This window comes from Bufo gargarizans, chromosome 6 (genome assembly GCF_014858855.1).
Source record: "Bufo gargarizans isolate SCDJY-AF-19 chromosome 6, ASM1485885v1, whole genome shotgun sequence".
Lineage (NCBI taxonomy): Eukaryota > Metazoa > Chordata > Amphibia > Anura > Bufonidae > Bufo > Bufo gargarizans.
Genome location: NC_058085.1, coordinates 383,161,177 through 383,178,470, shown reverse-complemented (window position 1 = coordinate 383,178,470; position 17,294 = coordinate 383,161,177). Strand labels below are relative to the sequence as shown.

The 17,294-nt window shown below is 47.7% G+C and overlaps 1 protein-coding gene across 4 annotated transcripts in view; it reads left to right on the top strand.

The window, feature by feature from the left end:
* Positions 1–17,294, top strand: part of LOC122940019 (killer cell lectin-like receptor subfamily F member 2) — a 31,633-nt gene that overhangs the window by 12,367 nt on the left and 1,972 nt on the right. For 2 of the 4 annotated variants that reach the window (XR_006390229.1, XR_006390230.1), the window contains one exon: positions 16,710–16,813. The exons of the other annotated variants lie outside the window; for them this stretch is intronic. The gene's annotated coding sequence lies outside the window, so the exon portion shown is untranslated. The remainder of the gene's footprint in view (positions 1–16,709; positions 16,814–17,294) is intronic. 4 annotated transcript variants of the gene reach the window in all.

Below are 17,294 nucleotides of genomic sequence, written 5' to 3'. Positions count from 1 at the left end.
CAGGAGGGTGGGGCTCAGAAATTGCCCCCTCATCGTGACTATGATTGTCCAGTTAATCTCATTCCTGGGGCTAAGTTGCCAAAGTCTCGGCTTTACAACCTCTCTCAACCCGAAAGAGAGGTCATGCGAAAATATATCGCCGAGAGTTTGGCAAAAGGTCATATTAGGCCATCTAAGTCTCCGGTGGCAGTAGGTTTGTTCTTTGTAAAAAAAAAGAATGGATCACTGAGACCGTGTTTGGATTTCCGGGAATTGAACTGTATTACGGTCCGGGATCCATATCCCCTGCCTTTGATCAGATTGTTGGAGCCAAGGTGTTCTCCAAGTTGGATTTGAGAGGGGCCTACAATCTGATCAGAATCAAGGAGGGGGATGAGTGGAAAAAGGCCTTCAATACGCACAAGGGTCATTTTGAGAACCTGGTTATGGCTTTTGGCTAGACGAACGCGCCAGCAGCATTTCAGCGATTCATCAATGACATTTTTCATCATTTGGTGGGGAGGTTCGTAGTAGTTTACTTGGATGACATTTTAATTTACTCTCCTGACCTGAAGACCCATCAGGATCATGTGAGACAGGTTTTGACGATCCTTCGGGAGAATAAATTATATGCCAAATTGGAGAAATGTTTGTTTGCGGTGCAAGAGCTTCCGTTCTTCGGATATCTGCTTTCTGATTCTGATTTTCGAATGGACCCTGAAAAGGTCCGGCCAGGTTCTGGAATGGGACCGACCAGAGAATCAGAAAGCTTTGATGCGGTTCTTGGGGTTTACGAATTATTATAGAAAATTCATTTCGAACTATTCTACCATAGTAAAACCTCTCACGGATATGACTGAGAAGGGCGCCGACGTCTCTGTCTGGTCGGATGAGGCATTGCAGGACTTTTCGGTTATTAAGGAGCTTTTGGCGTCTGCTCCCATTCTGGTGCAGCCGGATGTGTCTCAGCCATTCGTAGTGGAGGTTGATGCATCAGAAGTGGGGGTTGGAGCGGTGCTGTCACAGGGTTTTTCCCCTGGTAAATGGGTCCCGTGTGCTTTTTTTCTCCAAGAAGCTCTCGGTCGCCGAGAGGAATTATGATGTTGGAGATAGAGAGTTGTTGGCTATCAAGTTGGCCTTTGAGGAATGGCGTCACTGAACCCTAGACAGGCCAGATGGTCACAGTTTTTTACCAGGTTCAATTTTGTGGTTACCTTTCGCCCAGGGGTTAAGAACGTCAAGGCAGATGCCTTGTCTCGCAGCTTTCTTGGGGGAGGTGATTCAGAGGATCCTGCGCCGATTTTAGCAGATGGGGTGGTGGTCTCCGCTCTGTACCCTGAATTGGAGATGGAGGTGTTGGGAGCCCAGGAGGGGGCTCCTAGTTCTTGTCCCCCAGGGAGGTTGTTTGTTCCTGAGGGCCTGCGATACAAGGTGTTCAAGGAACATCACGATACTGTCCTTGCTGGACATCCTGGTGGTAAATCCACCTGTGATCTGGTGTCCCGGAGGTTCTGGTGGCCAGGGTTACGTAAGAGCATTGAGGATTACGTGACAGCTTGTGAAACCTGTGCTCGGTCAAAGGTTGCTCATACTCGACCGGCTGGTTCACTTCTTCCATTGTCTATTCCGTCTCGTCCTTGGACGCACTTGTCTATGGACTTTATTACGGATCTGCCGAGTTCCTCCGGGAGAACAGTGATTTTGGTGGTAGTTGACCGTTTCAGTAAAATGGTTCACTTTATATCATTAACTAGTCTGCCTAACGCCAAGACTCTTGCGCAGATTTTTGTGGATAATATTGTGAAATTGCATGGTATTCCTTCGGATGTGGTCTCTTATTGGGGCACGCAGTTTGTCTCCAGGTTTTGGAGGGCGTTCTGCTCTCGGCTTGGCATTCAACTTTCATTCTCTTCGGCTTTTCATCCGCAGTCGAATGGTCAGACGGAGCGTACTAACCAAAACCTGGAGACCTACTTGAGGTGCTCTTGTCCCTAGCAGAGTTTGCGTTGAATAACCGTAGGCAGGAGTCCACGGGTAAGTCGCCATTTTTTGGCACATACGGTTTTCATCCTCAGTTTGGTACCTTTTCTGGGACTGGTTCCTCTGGGATTCCAGAGGAGGAGAGATTTTCTTCTGCCTTATCCTCCATCTGGCGGAGGATCCAAGGGAATTTGGAGAAGATGGTTGAAAAGTATAAACGAATGGCTGACAAGAGATGTGTGACTGGTCCGGACCTGTGTGTGGGTGATCTGGTGTGGTTGTCCACTAAAAATATCAAATTGAGAGTGTCATCTTGGAAACTGGGTCCAAGATTTATTGGTCCGTACAAAATATCTGCGGTGATCAATCCTGTAGCGTTTCGGCTGGATCTTCCGCAGACTTGGAGGATCCATAATGTGTTCCAAAGGTCTTTACTGAAAAAATATGTGAAACCAGTGGAACCATCGCCATTGCCTCCTCCTGCTGTTCTGGTCGATGGAAACTTGGAGTTTGAGATCTCCAGGATTCTCGACTCTAGAATTCTTCGGGGTTCCCTTCAGTACCTGTCACCACCAGACATCTGAGAAGCTCTGACAGACGTCTAGAACCTCCTCCATGAGGTTCCTTTGTTTTGCTTTCATTTTCTCATCTTGTTAGCCTCTCTCAGCTGTCATGTAGTTTCACTGATTGCATCCCTTAAAATCCTTTTCCCATAGTGCATCACTTTGCGGTTTATACAGCTTCCTGGAGTGTGTGCATGCTGTTCCTACTTCTCAGTCTTCTACAAGATAAGTTTTGTTCATTTATTTGTGTTTTTCTGTTTGCTGGATCCCAGGTGACCCTGACTCCCTCCGTATCTAGTGTAGGGAGCCGGTGGTCGTGTCCCCTCACTATTATAGGGTGTTCAGGTGTTATACAGTCGAGGTACGAGGATATGCGATCATCTACCATTGGGATTTTCGCATAGGCTGAGCAGTCAGGGAGAGAGCCAGGTCTGATGCAGGGCTCTCCCTTTTTGTTCCTAAGTTTTGGATCCAGTCAGTCGTATATTCATTTTGTGTTTTCTAGTTTCCTGCACACCTTCCGTGACATTATAAACCGCCAAAACCGTCTCAAGCATGGATCCGGTTTCACTTTTGACTGAACGCATGCAGGGTCTTTCATTGGAGGTAGCAGATCTCAGTAAGACTCTTTCTCAGTTTCAAGTGGCCGGTTCAGCTTGCGTTCATGGAGCTTGTTCTGAGCCTAAGATCTCGCTCCCGGATACGTTCTCCGGGGGTAGTGAGAATTTTGTGCGTTTTAGAGAGGCTTGCAAACTCCATTTTCGCCTACTTCCCCATTCCTCTGGTGATGAGGAACGGAGGGTGGGGATCATCATATCGCTGCTCAGGGATAACGCTCAGTCCTGGGCCTTTTCGCTGCCCCTCCGTTCAGTGGATGAATTCTTTTTAGCCCTGGGTCAGATATATGATGATCCGGATCGTGTTGCTCTGGCTGAGTCTAGACTACGTCTTTTATGTCAGGGTAAACAATCCGCAGAGATATACTGTTCTGAATTTCGGAGATGGGCAGCTGATACTAGTTGGAATGATGCTGCACTCCAAAGTCAATTTTGCCATGGTCTTTCAGAGGGATTGAAAGATGCATTTGCCTTTCATGAGAGGCCTACCTCCTTGGACTCTGCCATGTCTCGGGCCGTTCGTATTGACAGGCGTTTGAGAGAGAGAGGAGAGATCACTCCTTCCTGTCATACTCAATCCCAGGACAGTGCGGCGGTCTCATTCTGTGCACAGGGGTCTCAGTCGCTGTCAACCTCTTCTGAGCAGGAGCCCATGCAGCTGGGTTTGATTGCCTCTAACAATAGAAGATTCAGCCCTCATGGGAAGGTTTGTTTCTGTTGTGGAGGTATAAATCATTTGGCAAATGTTTGTCACTCTAGGAGATTCAGGCAGTTTTTTGAGAGTAAGAAAGAAACAAAAAGGAAAAAATCCTTTAAAAATGTTCCATCTGTTACCATTGGCAAGGTTGATGCGGAAATTGAAGATTTTCTGTTTGCTTGTAGTTCCCGTTTTGTCCTACCTGCCAGGGTGGCGCTAGAGAGCAATAACATTTTTTGTGAGATTTTTGTAGATAGTGGAGCAGCTGTCAATCTCCTTGATAATCAATTTGCTATAACTCATGGTTTCCAGGTATGCACTTTGGGAAAGGATATACCTGTTTTTGCTATTGATTCCACTCCACTTTCTCAGAAATCATTAAAGGCCATAGTTCACAATATCCGTTTGATTGTGAGTAGGGATGAGCAAACCCAAACTGTATAGTTTGGGTTCGTACCGAATTTTGGGGTGTCCGTGACACGGACCCGAACCCGGACATTTTCGTAAAAGTCCGGGTTCGGGGTTCGTCGCTTTCTTGGCGCTTTTTGAAAGGCTGCAAAGCAGCCAATCAACAAGCGTCATACTACTTGCCCCAAGAGGCCGTCACAGCCATGCCTACTATTGGCATGGCTGTGATTGGCCAGTGCAGCATGTGACCCAGCCTCTATTTAAGCTGGAGTCACGTAGCGCCGCATGTCACTCTGCTCTGATCAGCATAGGGAGAGGTTGCAGCCGCGACGTTAGGGCGAGATTAGGCAGTGATTAACTCCTCCAAAAGACTTCATTCATAGATTGATCTGCAGCTGTGGATGATTGAACTGCTGCTATTGAATTGCTCACTGTTTTTAGGCTGCCCAGAGCGTTTTTCAGTCACTTTTTTCTGGGGTGATCGGCGGCCATTTTGTGTCTTGTGGTGCGCCAGCACAAGCTGCCACCAAGTGCATTTAACCCTCAATGGTGTGGTTGTTTTTTGGCTAAATCCTACATCAGGGTCAAGCTGTCACACCAAATGCATTTAACCAGCAATAGTCTAGTTATTTTTTGGCCATATACTACATTAGGGGCTAGCTGAGCCTGTCACCAAGTGCATTTAACCCTCAATGGTGTGGTTGTTTTTTGGCTAAATCCTACATCAGGGTCAAGCTGTCACACCAAGTGCATTTAACCATCAATAGTCTGGTTATTTTTTGGCCATATACTACATCAGGGGCAAGCTGTCACCAAGTGCATTTAACCCTCAATGGTGTGGTTGTTTTTTGGCTAAATCCTACATCATGGTCAAGCTGTCACACCAAGTGCATTTAGCCATCAATAGTCTGGTTATTTTTTGGCCATATACTACATCAGGGGCAAGTTGAGCCTGTCACCAAGTGCATTTAACCCTCAATAGTGTGGTTGGTCAAGCTGTCACACCAAGTGCATTTAACCATCAATAGTGTGGTTATTTTTTAACCATATCCCAGTCTAATTCTGTCACTAAACGTATACCTGTCACCCAGCGCCTAAATAATAGGCCTCAAATTTATATCCAGCTAAATCTGTCGTTACTGCTGTGGCTGGTCAAGTTATTTAGTGTCCGTCAAAGCACATATTTTGTTCTGGGTTGAAATACAATTCCCAATTTAGCAATTTCCTAATTTAGTGGTTTCTGCTGTATCAGGCCTACTTTAAATTTATCCTTAAAAGGGTATATTAGATTCAAGGTGAAGATAGGGTCATTCTGAATAACTTCACACACACGCTACTGTGCATAGCCCAGTCTAATTCTGTCAGTAAACCTATACCTGTCACCCAGCGCCTAAATACTAGGCCTCAAATTTATATCCAGCTAAATCTGTCGTTACTGCTGTGGCTGGTCAAGTTATTTAGTGTCCGTCAAAGCACATTTTATGTTCTGGGTTGAAATACAATTCCCAATTTAGCAATTTCTAATTTAGTGGTTTCTGCTGTATCAGAGCTATTTTAAATCTATCCCTAAAAGGGTATATCAGATTCAAGGTGCACATAGGGTCATTCTGAATAACTTCACACACACGCTACTGTGCATTTCCAAGTCTAATTCTGTCAGTAAACCTATACCTGTCACCCAGCGCCTAAATACTAGGCCTCAAATTTATATCTAGCTAAATCTGTCGTTACTGCTGTGGCTGGTCAAGTTATTTAATGTCCGTCAAAGCACAGTTTTTGTTCTGGGTTGAAATACAATTCCCAATTTAGCAATTTCCTAATTTAGTGGTTTCTGCTGTATCAGGCCTACTTTAAATTTATCCCTAAAAGGGTATATTAGATTCTAGGTGCAGATAGGGTCATTCTGAATAACTTCACACACACGCTACTGTGCATATCCCAGTCTAATTCTGTCAGTAAACCTATACCTGTCACCCAGCGCCTAAATCCTAGGCCTCAAATTTATATCCAGCTAAATCTGTCGTTACTGCTGTGGCTGGTCAAGTTATTTAGTGTCCGTCAAAGCACAGTTTTTGTTCTGGGTTGAAATACAATTCCCAATTTAGCAATTTCTTAATTTAGTGGTTTCTGCTGTATCAGAGCTATTTTAAATCTATCCCTAAAAGGGTATATCAGATTCAAGGTGCACATAGGGTCATTCTGAATAACTTCACACACACGTTACTGTGCATTTCCAAGTCTAATTCTGTCAGTAAACCTATACCTGTCACCCAGAGCCTAAATAATAGGCCTCAAATTTATAGTCAGCTAAATCTGTGGTTACTGCTGTGCCTGTATTAGTGTAATACGGTACCTAAATAGATAGCCAGATAGTGTTAGTTGTCTTTAAAAAAAGGCCTGAATTTGAATTCAATACATTGGGTCAAATAATATTTTTGTTGTTGTGGTGAACGATAACAATGAGGAAAACATCTAGTAAAGGACGCGGACGTGGACATGGTCGTGGTGGTGTTAGTGGACCCTCTGGTACTGGGAGAGGACGTGGCCGTTCTGCCACAGCCACACGTCCTAGTGTACCAACTACCTCAGGTCCCAGTAGCCGCCATAATTTACAGCGATATTTGGTGGGGCCCAATGCCGTTCTAAGGATGGTAAGGCCTGAGCAGGTACAGGCATTAGTCAATTGGGTGGCCGACAGTGGATCCAGCACGCTCACATTATCTCCCACCCAGTCTTCTGCAGAAAGCGCACAGATGGCGCCAGAAAACCAAGCCCATCAGTCTGTCACATCACCCCCATGCATACCAGGGAAACTGTCTGAGCCTCAAGTTATGCAGCAGTCTCGTATGATGTTTGAAGACTCCGCTGGCAGGGTTTCCCAAGGGCATCTACCCAGCCCTTCCCCAGCGGTGGAAGACATAGAATGCACTGACGCACAACCACTTATGTTTCCTGATGATTAGGACATGGGAATACCACCTCAGCATGTCTCTGATGATGACGAAACACAGGTGCCAACTGCTGCGTCTTTCTGCAGTGTGCAGACTGAACAGGAGGTCAGGGATCAAGACTGGGTGGAAGACGATGCAGGGGACGATGAGGTCTTAGACCCCACATGGAATGAAGGTCGTGCCACTGACTTTCACAGTTCGGAGGAAGAGGCAGTGGTGAGACCGAGCCAACAGCGTAGCAAAAGAGGGAGCAGTGGGCAAAAGCAGAACACCCGCCGCCAAGAGACTCCGCCTGCTACTGACCGCCGCCATCTGGGACCGAGCACCCCAAAGGCAGCTTCAAGGAGTTCCCTGGCATGGCACTTCTTCAAACAATGTGCTGACGACAAGACCCGTGTGGTTTGCACGCTGTGCCATCAGAGCCTGAAGCGAGGCATTAACGTTCTGAACCTTAGCACAACCTGCATGACCAGGCACCTGCATGCAAAGCATGAACTGCAGTGGAGTAAACACCTTAAAAACAAGGAAGTCACTACCTCTTCTGCTGCTCCCGCCTCGGCCTCTTCTGCTGCTGCCCCCTCGGCCTTTCCTCCGCCTCTGGAGGAACGTTAGCACCTGCCGCCCATCAAACAGGGGATGTACCACCAACACCACCACCTCCGTCACCAAGCATCTCAACCATGTCACACGGCAGCGTTCAGCTCTCCATCTCACAAACATTTGAGAGAAAGCGTAAATTCCCACCTAGTCGCCCTCGATCCCTGGCCCTGAATGCCAGCATTTCTAAACTACTGGCCTATGAAATGCTGTCATTTAGGCTGGTGGACACAGACAGCTTCAAACAGCTCATGTCGCTTGCTGTCCCACAGTATGTTGTTCCTAGCCGGCACTACTTCTCCAAGAGAGCCGTGCCTTCCCTGCACAACTAAGTATCCGATAAAATCAAGTGTGCACTGTGCAACGCCATCTGTGGCAAGGTCCACCTAACCACAGATACGTGGACCAGTAAGCACGGCCAGGGACGCTATATCTCCCTAACTGCACACTGGGTAAATGTAGTGGCAGCTGGGCCCCAGGCGGAGAGCTGTTTGGCGCACGTCCTTCCGCCGCCAAGGATCGCAGGGCAACATTCTTTGCCTCCTGTTGCCACCTCCTCCTACTCAGCTTCCTCCTCCTCTTCTTCCACCTGCTCATCCAGTCAGCCACACACCTTCACCACCTACTTCAGCACAGCCCGGGGTAAACGTCAGCAGGCCATTCTGAAACGCATATGTTTGGGGGACAGGCCCCACACCGCACAGGAGTTGTGGCGGGGTATAAAACAACAGACCGACGAGTGGTTGCTGCCGGTGAGCCTCAAGCCCGGCCTGGTGGTGTGCGATAATGGGCGAAATCTCGTTGCAGCTCTGGGACTAGCCAGTTTGACGCACATCCCTTGCTTGGCGCATGTGCTGAATTTGGTGGTGCAGAAGTTCATTCACAACTACCCCGACATGTCAGAGCTGCTGCATAAAGTGCGGGCCGTCTGTTCGCGCTTCCGGCGTTCACATCCTGCCGCTGCTCGCCTGTCTGCGCTACAGACTTCGGCCCTCCCGCTCACCGCCTCATATGCGACGTGCCCACCAGGTGGAACTCCACCTTGCACATGCTGGACAGACTGTGCGAGCAGCAGCAGGCCATAGTGGAGTTTCATCTGCAGCACGCACGGGTCAGTCGCACTACGGAACAGCACCACTTCACCACCAATGACTGGGCCTCCATGCGAGACCTGTGTGCCCTGTTGCGCTGTTTCGAGTACTCCACCAACATGACCAGTGGCGATGACGCCGTTATCAGCATTAAAATACCACTTCTATGTCTCCTTGAGAAAACACTTAGGGCGATGATGGAAGAGGAGGTGGCCCAGGAGGAGGAGGAGGAGGAAGAGGGGTCATTTTTAGCACTTTCAGGCCAGTCTCTTCGAAGTGACTCAGAGGGAGGTTTTTTGCAACAGCAGAGGCCAGGTACAAATGTGGCCAGCCAGGGCCCACTACTGGAGGACGAGGAGGACGAGGATGAGGAGGAGGTGGAGGAGGATGAGGATGAAGCATGGTCACAGCGGGGTGGCACCCAACGCAGCTCGGGCCCATCACTGGTGCGTGGCTGGGGGGAAAGGCAGGACGATGACGATACGCCTCCCACAGAGGACAGCTTGTCCTTACCCCTGGGCAGCCTGGCACACATGAGCGACTACATGCTGCAGTGCCTGCACAACGACAGCAGAGTTGCCCACATTTTAACGTGTGCGGACTACTGGGTTGCCACCCTGCTGGATCCACGGTACAAAGACAATGTGCCCACCTTACTTCCTGCACTGGAGCGTGATAGGAAGATGTGCGAGTACAAGCGCACGTTGGTAGACGCGCTACTGAGAGCATTCCCAAATGTCACAGGGGAACAAGTGGAAGCCCAAGGCCAAGGCAGAGGAGGAGCAAGAGGTCGCCAAGGCAGCTGTGTCACGGCCAGCTCCTCTGAGGGCAGGGTTAGCATGGCAGAGATGTGGAAAAGATTTGTCAACACGCCACAGCTAACTGCACCACCACCTGATACGCAACGTGTTAGCAGGAGGCAACATTTCACTAAAATGGTGGAACAGTACGTGTGCACACCCCTCCACGTACTGACTGATGGTTCGGCCCCATTCAACTTCTGGGTCTCTAAATTGTCCACGTGGCCAGAGCTAGCCTTTTATGCCTTGGAGGTGCTGGCCTGCCCGGCGGCCAGCGTTTTGTCTGAACGTGTATTCAGCACGGCAGGGAGCGTCATTAAAGACAAACGTAGCCGCCTGTCTACAGCCAATGTGGACAAGCTGACGTTCATAAAAATGAACCAGGCATGGATCCCACAGGACCTGTCCATCCCTTGTGCAGATTAGACATTAACTACCTCCCCTTAACCATCTATTATTGTACTCTAGGGCACTTCCTTATTCAATCCTATTTTTATTTTCATTTTACTATTATATTGCGAGGCTACCCAAAGTTGAATGAACCTCTCCTCTGTCTGGGTGCCGGGGCCTAAATATATGCCAATGGACTGTTCCAATGTTGGGTGACGTGAAGCCTGATTCTCTGCTATGACATGCAGACTAATTCTCTGCTGACATGAAGCCAGATTCTCTGTTACGGGACCTCTCTCCTCTGCCTGGGTGCCTGGGCCTAAATATATGACAATGGACTGTTGCAGTGGTGGCTGACGTGAAGCCTGATTCTCTGCTATGACATGCAGACTGATTCTCTGCTGACATGAAGCCAGATTCTCTGTTACGGGACCTTCTCTCCTCTGCCTGGGTGCTGGGCCTAAATATATGACAATGGACTGTTGCAGTGGTGGCTGACGTGAAGCCTGATTCTCTGCTATGACATGCAGACTGATTCTCTGCTGACATGAAGCCAGATTCTCTGTTACGGGACCTCTCTCCTCTACCTGGGTGCTGGGCCTAAATCTATGACAATGGACTGTTACAGTGGTGGCTGACGTGAAGCCTGATTCTCTGCTATGACATGCAGACTGATTCTCTGCTGACATGAAGCCAGATTCTCTGTTACGGGACCTCTCTCCTCTGCCTGGGTGCTGGGCCCTAAATATATGACAATGGACTGTTGCACTGGTGGCTGACGTGAAGCCTGATTCTCTGCTATGACATGCAGACTGATTCTCTGCTGACATGAAGCCAGATTCTCTGTTACGGGACCTCTCTCCTCTGCCTGGGTGCCTGGGCCTAAATATATGACAATGGACTGTTGCAGTGGTGGCTGACGTGAAGCCTGATTCTCTGCTATGACATGCAGACTGATTCTCTGCTGACATGAAGCCAGATTCTCTGTTACGGGACCTCTCTCCTCTGCCTGGGTGCTGGGCCTAAATATATGACAATGGACTGTTACAGTGGTGGCTGACGTGAAGCCTGATTCTCTGCTATGACATGCAGACTGATTCTCTGCTGACATGAAGCCAGATTCTCTGTTACGGGACCTCTCTCCTCTGCCTGGGTGCCTGGGCCTAAATATATGACAATGGACTGTTCCAGTGGTGGGTGACGTGAAGCCATGATTCTCTGCTATGGGACCTCTCTCCAATTGATATTGGTTAATTTTTATTTATTTATTTTTATTTTTATTCATTTCCCTATCCACATTTGTTTGCAGGGGATTTACCTACATGTTGCTGCCTTTTGCAACCTTCTAGCTCTTTCCTGGGCTGTTTTACAGCCTTTTTAGTGCCGAAAAGTTTGGGTCCCCATTGACTTCAATGGGGTTCGGGACGAAGTCGGAACATTTCCGGGAAGTTCGGCCGAACTTCTCGAACCCGAACATCCAGGTGTCCGCTCAACTCTAATTGTGAGTGATGCTCATGTTGAGGATGTGTCATGTTTCGTCCTTAGCGGGTTGCCTACTCCTCTAGTGTTGGGGCTACCCTGGCTCACTAAACATAACCCCACCATTGATTGGCAAGCGAGGCAAATAAATGGTTGAAGTGACTTTTGCAGAGAGAATTGCCTCACGACATCTGTTTCTGAGGTTTCTACTAAGACTGTACCATCTTTTCTCTCTGAATTTTCGGATGTCTTCTCTGAGAGTGGTGTTCAGGACTTGCCCCCGCACAGGGAGTACGATTGCCCTATTAATCTCATCCCAGGCGCCAAGCTGCCTAAATCTCGTTTAAACAATCTCTCCCAACCTGAAAGGGTCGCTATGCGTGCTTATATCTCTGAGAGTCTGAGAAAGGGACACATATGACCCTCAAAGTCACCTGTTGCCGCTGTTTTTTTCTTTTTAAGAAAAAAGATGGTTCTTTAAGACCATGTCTGGATTTCAGGGAGCTGAACAGTATCACAATTCGTGACCCATATCCGCTTCCTTTGATCCCGGACCTGTTTAACCAGATTGTTGGGGGCTAAAGTTTTTTCCAAGTTGGATCTAAGAGGGGCATACAACCTGGTCAGGGTCAAAGAAGGAGACGAATGGAAGACAGCCTTCAATACCCCTGAGGGCCATTTTGAGAATTTGGTTATGCCTTTTGGTTTGATGAATGCTCCAGCCGTCTTTCAGCATTTTGTGAACAGCATTTTTTATTATTTAATGGAGAAATTTGTATTAGTGTATCTGGATGACATTTAGATTTTTTCTCCTGATTTCAAAACTCATAGGGAACACTTACGTCATCCTGCGGGAGAATAAATTGTACGCTAAACTGGAGAAATGTGTGTTTGCGGTTCCAGAAATTCAATTTCTGGGGTTTCTTCTCTCCGCTTCTGGTTTTCACATGGACCCCGAGAAGGTCTGCACTGTGCTTGAGTGGGAGCTTCCTGAGAATCAGAAGGCGCTGATGCGTTTTTTGGGCTTTGCCAATTATTACAGGAAGTTTATTTTGAATTATTCCTCTGTTGTTAAACCACTCACTGATATGACTAGAAAGGGGGTAGATTTTTCCTCCTGGTCGGTAGAGGCGCGTAAGGCCTTTTCTAATATCAAGGAGAGTTTTGCTTCCGCTCCTATCTTGGTATAACCTGATATTTCTCTACCCTTCATAGTTGAGGTTGATGCTTCTGAGGTGGGTGTGGGTGCGGTCTTGTCTCAGGGTCCCTCTCCTGCCAAATGGCGACTGTGTGCCATTTTCTCGAAGAAACTCTCCTCCGCAGAGAGAAATTACTGATGTGGGAGATAGGGAGTTGTTGGCCATCAAATTGGCTTTTGAGGAGTGGCGCCATTGGCTAGAGGGAGCCAGACACCCTATTACCGTGTTTACTGACCATAAGAATCTGGCCTACTTGGAGTCAGCCAAGCGTCTGAACCCGAGACAGGCCAGATGGTCTTTGTTCTTTTCAAGGTTTAATTTTGTTGTCACGTTCCGCCCTGGGGTTAAGAATGTGAAAGCGGGTGCCCTGTCACGTTGTTTTCCGGGAGGTGGGAATTTTGAAGACCCGGGTCCCATTTTGGCTGAAGGTGTGGTGGTCTCTGCTTTTTATCCTGAATTAGAGGCAGAATTCAGGTAGCCCAGTCAGAGGCTCCTGATCTTTGTCCTCCTGGGAGGTTGTTTGTGCCTCTCGCTTTAAGACACAAGATTTTTAAGGAACACCACGATACTGTCCTTGCTGGGCACCCGGGGGCAAGAGCCACAGTGGATCTCATCGCTCGGAGATTCTGGTGGCCGGCGCTTCGTAAGTCGGTTGAGGGTTTTGTGGCAGCCTGCGAGACCTGCGCTCGTGCCAAAGTCCCTCATTCACGGCCATCAGGTCCTCTCCTTCCCTTACCCATTCCTTCCCGTCCTTGGACACATCTGTCCATGGACTTCATAACGGACCTGCCTCGTTCCTCAGGGAAGACTGTGATTCTGGTGGTGGTGGACCGTTTTAGCAAAATGGTGCATTTCATCCCTTTTCCTGGCTTGCCCAATGCTAAGACGCTGGCGCAGGCATTTATTGATCACATTGTCAAATTGCATGGTATTCCTTCAGACATAGTCTCTGATAGGGGCACGCAGTTTGTTTCCAGGTTCTGGAAGGTTTTCTGTTTTCACTTGGGGGTTTGGTTGTCATTCTCTTCTGCTTTCCACCCGCAGTCGAATGGCCAGACAGAGAGCGTCAATCAGAATCTGGAGACATATCTGCGCTGTTTTGTGGCGGAGAATCAGGAGGATTGGTGTTCTTTTTTGTCTCTTGCTGAGTTTGCTTTAAATAACCGTTGTCAGGAGTCCTCTGATAAGTCACAATTTTTTGGGGCATATGGTTTCATCCGCAGTTTGGGACATTCTCGGGAGAGGGGTCTTCTGGTTTACCTGATGAGGACAGATTCTCCTCGTCTTTGTCATCAATTTGGCAAAAGATTCAGGATAATCTAAAGAGCATGAGTGAGAGATATAAGCGTGTGGCGGATAAGAGATGTGTGCCTGGTCCGGACCTGAATGTTGGTGATCTGGTGTGGTTGTCTACTAATAATATCAAATTGAAGGTTCCCTCCTGGAAGTTGGGTCCTAAGTTTATTGGGCCTTACAAAATCTTGTCCGTCATCAATCCTGTTGCCTACCGTCTTGATCTTCCTCAGACTTGGAAGATCCTTAATGTTTTTAATAAGTCGTTATCAACCTGTGGTTGATGGTAATCTTGAATTTCAGGTCTCTAGGATTGTGGATTCTCGTGTTGTCCGCGGTTCTCTCCAGTACCTCGTTCATTGGGAGGGTTATGGTCCTGAGGAGAGGATGTGGGTCCCAGTGACGGACATTAAGGCCACTCGTCTCATCAGGGCTTTTCATAGGTCCCATCCTGAGAAGGTGGGCTCTGAGTGTCTGGAGTCCACTCGTAGAAGGAGGGGTACTGTTACCACCAGACATCTGAGAAGCTCTGACAGACGTCTAGAACCTCCTCCTTGAGGTTTCTTTGTTTTGCTTTCGTTTTCTCATCTCGTTAGCCTCTCTCAGCTGTCATGTAGTTGCACTGATTGCATCCCTTTAAATCCTTTTCCCATAGTGCATCACTTTGCGGTTTATACAGCTTCCTGGAGTGTGTGCATGCTGTTCCTACTTCTCAGTCTTCTACAAGATAAGTTTTGTTCATTTATTTGTGTTTTTCTGTTTGCTGGATCCCAGGTGACCCTGACTCCCTCCGTATCTAGTGTAGGGAGCCGGTAGTCGTGTCCCCTCACTATTATAGGGTGTTCAGGTGTTATACAGTAGAGGTACGAGGATATGCAATCATCTACCATTGGGATTTTCGCATAGGCTGTGCAGTCAGGGAGAGAGCCAGGTCTGATGCAGGGCTCTCCCTTTTTGTTCCTTAGTTTTGGATCCAGTTAGTCGTATATTCATTTTGTGTTTTCTAGTTTCCTGCACACCTTCCGTGACAGTACCTGGTACACTGGAGGGGATACGGCCCTGAGGAGAGGATGTGGGTTCCGATGCTGGATATCAACGCCAGCCGACTGGTGAGGGCTTTTCATAGATCCCATCCGGATAAGGTTGGTCCGGGGTGTCCGGAGGTCACCCGTAGAAGGGGGGGTACTGTCATGTCCTGCTCTGACTATGTACGAGGTCAGCCAGAATAGCAGCACGTGTTTAGTGTTCTGTTTTGGAGCCGTGCTGGATCCGCCTCCCATCAGGTGCACTGGGTGGGGTTATTAGTTTAAATAGCACTCTATCCCAGTGCTCTGAGTGGGTTATAGAAATCATTCTGGCATTGGAAGCAAGGAGGGAAGGTTGTCTGTTCCAGCTCAGAAAAGATAAGTGTGGTTTTCAGTTTTTGTTTGCTATCTTGGTTGTGTTGGTGTCATCTCTCCCATCCAGGTTCTGTCCGAGCAGGCTGCTCCTATTCCCCTTTTCACCATCTCAGGGAATCTAGTTTTTTTTAGCCCAGGCACGAGGACACTTCATTCCTACCATCAAGGTTTGAATGTGGGCTGAGCAGAGCAGGGAGAGAAGTCAGGGATTTGCTAGGAGGTGACCCTTCCCCTGCTTCTTGCCTAGAGCCTGGTTTGCTGGTTTATCTGTATGTCTGAGATCCCGTCTGGCGTGACAGGGCATTGCTAATATGAAGGGGGCACAATGGGCATTTCTACTCTGGAGGGGGCACAATGGGCATTGCTAATGTGGAGGGGGCACAATGGGCATTTCAACTATGGAGGGGCACAATGGGCATTTCTACTCTGTAGGGGGCACAATGGGGATTTCTACTCTGGAGGGGGCACATTGGGCATTGCTAATGTGAAGGGGGCATAATGGGCATTTCTACTATGAAGGAGGCACAATGACCATTTAAATTATGGAGGGGGCACAATGGGCATTTCTACTATGAAGGTGGCACAGAGGGCATTATTACTGTGAAGGGGGCACAATGGGCATTATTACTGTGAAGGGGGCACAATGGGCATTATTACTGTGAAGGGGGTACAATGGGCATTACTACTATTAAGGGGAATTATTACTGTGAAGATGTCACAATTGGGATTAATACCATAAAGGGGGCACAATGGGTATTATTACTATGAAGGGGGCACAAATAGGGCATTACAACTGTGAAAGGGGCACAATGTGGTCATAACTACTATTAGGGGCACACATCTGTACAAAGCTGCTGTGAAGGTTGCACAATGAGGGCAATACTACTGTGAGGGAGGGTCCTTTTTTTTTTAAGTATTGGGGGGGGGGGGGCAGAGATCGGACCAACTGGGTGCCAAACAACCTAACCACTGATGTACTGCACAAATACTGTAGCTGCATCACTTTCTTTCCCATCACTGAGTGAGGAGTCTCTGATAGGACATTTGCAGATAGCCTGCAGGCAGAGAGAGGAAGCGACAGGCTGCAGGAAGGTAAGCAAGATTCTTCTTTCCACTAGTACGATCACATACTATGTTTCTTGTATTCTGCTTTTGCTAAATGCAAAAGCAAAATTATATATATATATTTTTTTCAATGATCCAGTGTTTTACTTGAAGGTGTATTTTCCACTCTTTGATGTTTGGTTGACTTTTGTGTCTTTCAGTTTGTCAGCGCCTTTATAACCACCTATCCAACAAAACAAAGTAATACTGAACGTAAAGAACTACGTCAGGAGCTCTGTGTGTATCAACGCTGACAGTGCTTCAGGTAAATCTATTATTTTGACAGTTCAAATATTCACATTAATCCTTAGGCCTCTTTCAGACGGGCGTCACGTTTTTGGGCCGGATAAGATGCGGGTGCGTTGCGGAAAAATGCGCGATTTTTATGCGCAAGTGAAAAACATTGTAATGCGTTTTGCACGCGTGTGAGAAAAATCGGCATGACTGGTACCTTAACCCGAACCCGGACTTCTTCACAGAAGTTCAGGTTTGGGTTCAAGATTGTGTAGATTGTATTATTTTCCCTTATAACATGGTCATAAAGGAAAATAATAGCATTCTGAATACAGAATGCATAGTACAATAGCACTGGAGGGTTTAAAAAAATAAATAATAATTTAACTCACCTTAATCCACTTGTTCGCGCAGCCGGCATCTCTTTACTCTTCATCTGTGAAGAAAAGGACCTTTGATGACGTCACTGCGCTCATCACATGGTCCATCACATGATCTTTTTACCATGGCGA